Source organism: Sitophilus oryzae, unplaced genomic scaffold (genome assembly GCF_002938485.1).
Source record: "Sitophilus oryzae breed Bouriz unplaced genomic scaffold, Soryzae_2.0 scaffold_605_pilon_pilon, whole genome shotgun sequence".
In the NCBI taxonomy this organism is placed as follows: domain Eukaryota; kingdom Metazoa; phylum Arthropoda; class Insecta; order Coleoptera; family Curculionidae; genus Sitophilus; species Sitophilus oryzae.
Window position 1 is genome coordinate 1 of NW_022147202.1, and position 5,617 is coordinate 5,617.

Sequence of the window (5,617 nt, forward strand, 5' to 3'; positions counted from 1 at the left end):
CTTGGTTAAAGTTCGGCACCCCCCTCCACGTGGGCTACTGGCGGACAACGAAGTTCAGGCTGTAAAATTCCTACTGCAGCGAGGTGGTAAGCTCCTGAATACGGCCAAGAGGTGTTAGGGGGGAGTGGTTACCCCCCTAGAGCGACTGCCGCTCCCTTCGGGGTGGGCACAATGGCTGAAGAGATGGAAGAGTTATCCATGGAGGGCTCCCAGGAGTTTCCTCTGTTAAGATCTAGTAAAAGAGGATTAGATGAAAGTTTGGAGGCTGGCGATCAGGCCAAAAAGACAAAACAGGGTACACCGTCACCCGTCAAAATTAAGATAGAAGAGCAATTTGGCAAAGTTATGCTTGCTTTTAAAACTCTAACTAACCAGATCTCTGGTCTCAATAGAGAAAGTAGAGAAACAAAGACAAAACTTCAAGACTCAGCAAAGAAAGTTAAGAAACAAATTGATGATTTAAAGGGGGACCTTTTTCAAGCAATTGCAGAGATTCCAGATTCAATTAATGAAATCAAGGACTTAATCAATGAGCAAAACGCTAAAATAGAGGCTCATGAAAAGAAGTTGGAATCCCTTGGGTCTTCTCAAAATAGAACTTATGCAGCTATTGCAGGTAGCACTATTAAAGTGCAGGGCATTAAGAAACCCATGGCTCCTCCGCCCAAAACCTACAAAATCGCAATTTCTTCAACCGATGAAGGTATCAAAGGCATTGATACGAAAAATAAAATCTTGCAGAGTATCAAACCTGCCGATATTGGCTTTAACCCGGTTAGGGTCTTCGTTCGCCGTGACGAGAAAGTCATTATAGAGGCCGATAGCATTAACTTGCACAAACTTAATAATCCACAATTAACCGAAGGATTAAAAATCAAAGTAGAGCAGCTAGGTAAATTTTTACCTAGACTAATTATATTTAACGTCCCCGTTGATCTAGAAAAAGAATCGGTCAAAGATGAAATTCTAAAGCAAAACTTTGATACTACCTTAGACCCTCCTAAAATAGAACCAATATTCAAAGTAGGACCCAGAGGAAAGCCCTTCACGCATTGGGTTATTGAGTGTAGTCCAGAGGCAAGGAAGATACTATTACAAAGAGGTACCATGTACATCGGCTGGAACTCTTGCAAAATAGACGAACGAATTTCCATAACCAAATGTTACAAGTGTCAAGGCTACGGACACATAGCCTCTAAATGCAACAACAAAATTGCATGTGGCTTCTGCGCTAAGGAGCACGATTCTCGTTCCTGCCCAGACAAGGAAGATATCGATAAACATAGGTGCATTTTATGTTTAAATGCTAAAGAAGACGCTAAACACAAGCCAAGAGATAATAAATGTGGCTCTTACAAACGTAAGTTGGAGGCATATATTGCTAACATTGACTTTGGAGATGGAGAGAACTAATATAGATAATTTGAAGATTTGCCAACAAAATTTGCACAATAGTCACGTAGCTACTTTGGAATGTATAAATACCTGTTTTAAGGATGGCACGGATGTCCTTTTGCTTCAGGAACCTTACACGTCAAGCAGATTTGACAGATATTTTGTTCCTGGTCTCGCTAGAGCCAGACTGGTAGCTGATAGGAACGTTCAGTTTAAATCATGCATCATAATCTTTAATACTTCCCTAAGTATACTCCAGATCAATAGTTACACTGATAAATATATGGCTACGGCATTGCTTTCCTTAGGTGCCTTTTCTGTTAATCTGATTTCAGCTTATTGGCCGCCAAGAAACGAATTTAACGTAAATTTTTATTTGGATAAGCTACGAACTCTCTTAAGAGATTCAGGTAAACCTATACTTTGTGGAGCTGACGCGAATGCCAAGCACCCACAATGGTTTTCCAACCAAATAGATCAAAGAGGAGAGCAATTGTGTCATTTTCTTAATGAAATTGACTTATTCACTTTAAACAGTCGCTCGAACTTGACAACATACTTTGGTGCAGCCGGTAGTAGCAATATAGATGTCACTATGAGCTCTGAGGATATTCTAAACAGGCTGGTGTCATGGTCGCTCACAGACAACAACTTGAGCGATCATAGGCTTATAACAATAATTTTACATATTGGAATTCCGCAACAGAAAATTCAATTCGTCAAATGCAAGGCCAATATTAGTACTAATAAAGCTTTAGATATGGCAATTATTGGCGCAGCTCGTCTGGATACTGATCCTTGGTCTCCGACAATCAGACATATTGAGGACAGGGCTTTAAATGTGACTCTACTTTTGCAGTCCATTACTAGCGAATGCATTCCTTGGAAGAGAAGGTACGAAAATAAGCCCAGATGGTGGAATGAGTCTATTGACCGTTTACGTATTAAAGCTAATTTGTCACGAAGAAGATTCCAGTCCGAGAGAGAGGAGCTTAGAAGAATTGCTTTACGAAATGCTTACTTGGAGGACTTGGACATTCTAAAGAAGAAGATCAATAAGGTTAAAGCTAACTCCTGGGCTAGCTTTGTGGAGGAGGATTTAATTTCAAATCCGTGGGGCATCACTTACAAATTAGCTGCTAATAAATCCAAAAGCAGTAATTTGCTCTACTCAATAGATATTAATGGCTCAGATACTCTTGATTTTGTGGACACAGCTGGTGCTATAATTAACTCCTTCATTCTAAAGGATAACATTGATGATGAAACCGCTGTTCATGCTAATTCTCGAAGACGCTCTACACTTTTTGGAAATCTTCCAAATATACAGCATAGATTGATTACTATGGATGAAATTGCCGACTATATGGCTAATATTAATACCAAGAAAGCTGAAGGTCCAGATGGTATACCTGGTATAATACTAAAAACGACATATCCTGCTTTGGCAAACTTCTTAGCAAGATTATTTAACGATTGCTTCACTTTTAATTATTTCCCAGTTTGTTGGAAAATCGGAAAATTGATAACAATACCTAAAGCTGGCAAGGAGAATTCAGGAGATACAGATGCTTTACGTCCAATCACACTACTCCCGATTTTGGGGAAAGCCCTGGAGCACTTTATACTACAACGTTTTAATGAGGCGTTAGTGGCTCCTATACATCATCCCTCGCAGTTTGGGTTTGTAAAGGGGCGTTCTACAGAAGGTGCTTTAGAAAGAGTACTCAGCACTCTTAATAACTCTCAAGCCAAATACAGAGCTGCAATTTTTCTTGACATACAAGGTGCCTTCAATAACGTATGGTGGCCAAGTGTCCTAAACAGATTAAGAGCTAAAAACTGTCCCGCTCATCTATACAAGCTTTTTCTCAGCTACTTCTCTAACCGATCCATAGAGTTCACATTTGGGAATTCCACAGTATCTAGTCTGATTGAAAAGGGATGCCCGCAGGGCTCTAAATTGGGACCATTAATATGGAACCTGGCACTAGATGACTTGTTGGAGACCCTCGAAATACATCGTTTTGCAACCGTGACAGCTTACGCCGACGATATATCCATAATAATTACTGCAAATGCTAGAAACGACTTGGAATCTCGGATTAATCAAGCTCTGGAAACATGCTGCAATTGGGCAGCGGAAAGCAAAATCAGCTTTTCAACGAACAAATCCAAATACATGATATTTAACAAGATATCCAGAAATCCAACAATACGCTTAGGCGAAGAACGAATATCGAGAGTACCTTCTTATCGCTACTTGGGCATTTGGCTGGACGAGAAGCTGAATTTCCTTACTCATATACAGAAGCAGTGCAATAAGGCTATTGGCATTTTTCAATGGCTGCGACAAGCATCAAGACACATCTTTCGAGTTCCTTCATCTTCCCTTTTAAGGATTTTCTTAGGAGCAATTGTTCCTCTAATAAGTTACGGCTCATTTTTATTCCAAAATAGACTTAATCAAGCTCGATTTAAAGTTAAACTCCAGTCTGTTCGAGGATTAGCTGCCAGAACAATACTTGGTGCATATTCGACAACTTCAACAGAGGCTGCTGCAATCTTGGCAAAAATTCCACCCTTGGATCTTCTAATAAGTGAATATATCGCTAAAAGACGGCACAAAATACATAAAGCTGCCTCTCACGGCGAAATCATACTTCCTGAACATCCTGCATTGGGTAGAAGACTGCTCAATAACACATTAAGAGCGGAAACTCTTAGAGTTTGGCAAGATCTTTGGGAAAACTCCACAAAGGGCAGAACAACATATAGATGGATTCCTAACTTAATTCAATTGCAGACTACGAAGTTTTCTCTAAACAGGAAATCTGTACAAATGCTAACGGGTCACGGTCAATTTTATTCCTATCTTCATAAAATAGGAAGATCACCTACTTTCACTTGCCGCACTTGTTTGCAAATGGACGACCCTTTTCATAGGATTACTGACTGTATAACGTTCGTTCCAGAACGCTTAGCACTTCCTAATTTCCAGTCTCCAGAGGACTTATTTCAAGAATTACTGGCATTGGATCACCTCAACCTCCTGGATGCTTTTGTAACTTAAGGCCATCCATCACGAAGGTTAGAATTAACTTTAATTTTCACAAAGCTGCGTTAGTCTTAAGCTCATAAATCATAGAAAAAATTATATTTATTTGCACGACCTACCAATGGGACAACGGAGGGTTGATAGGTACCTCCGGCCTTCGGGCAAATTGTAAGGAGGGTGCCACACAACCCTCTGCTGTCTCGGAGGAGCGGTCCCCTTTTTTTTTCATATCTATGTTACGTTATTTAGTTATTTCAATAAATAAACAAAGCATAAACAGAAAGGCTGAGAAAAAAAAATATTCACTAGCATAGTGGGGCGCTGCTCATCTCCTTAAGAGATAGCAGTGGGATTGCGGTGGTGGGTCCCCCTTTCTGTTTTTTTTTTACCCTACTGATAGCTTTGCGCAGTGGCATTATCGTAACCAATGAGGTTTATCCGAGGTGCGATTATTGCTGGTAGACGGACAAATTGATTTTAAGCATACCGCTTGGTTAAAGTTCGGCACCCCTCCCACGTGGGCTACTGGCGGACAACGAAGTTCAGGCTGTAAAATTCCTACTGCAGCGAGGTGGTAAGCTCCTGAATACGGCCAAGAGGTGTTAGGGGGGAGTGGTTACCCCCCTAGAGCGACTGCCGCTCCCTTCGGGGTGGGCACAATGGCTGAAAAGATGGAAGAGTTATCCATGGAGGGCTCCCAGGAGTTCCCTCTGTTAAGATCTAGTAAGAGAGGATTAGATGAAAGTTTGGAGGCTGGCGATCAGGCCAAAAAGACAAAACAGGGTACACCGTCACCCGTCAAAATTAAGATAGAAGAGCAGTTTGGCAAAGTTATGCTTGCTTTTAAAACTCTAACTAGCCAGATTTCTGGTCTAAATAGAGAAAGTAGAGAAACAAAGACAAAACTTCAAGACTCGGCAAGGAAAGTTAAGAAACAGATTGATGATTTAAAGGGAGACCTTTTTCAAGCAATTGCAGAGATTCCAGATTCAATTAATGAAATCAAGGACTTAATCAATGAACAAAATGTTAAATTAGAGGCTCATGAAAGGAAGTTGGAATCCCTTGGGTCTTCTCAAAATAGAACTTATGCAGCTATTGCTGGTAACACTATCAAGGTGCAGGGCATTAAGAAACCCATGGCTCCTCCGCCCAAAACTTACA

The 5,617-nt window shown here is 40.7% G+C and overlaps 1 non-coding gene across 1 annotated transcript; it reads left to right on the plus strand.

Moving 5' to 3' along the window:
• Positions 1–4,851: 4,851 nt before the first annotated feature.
• LOC115887683 lies at positions 4,852–4,974 on the plus strand. The gene has a single exon (XR_004051135.1). It is a non-coding gene; the product is annotated as a U4 spliceosomal RNA (small nuclear RNA).
• Positions 4,975–5,617: the final 643 nt, after the last annotated feature.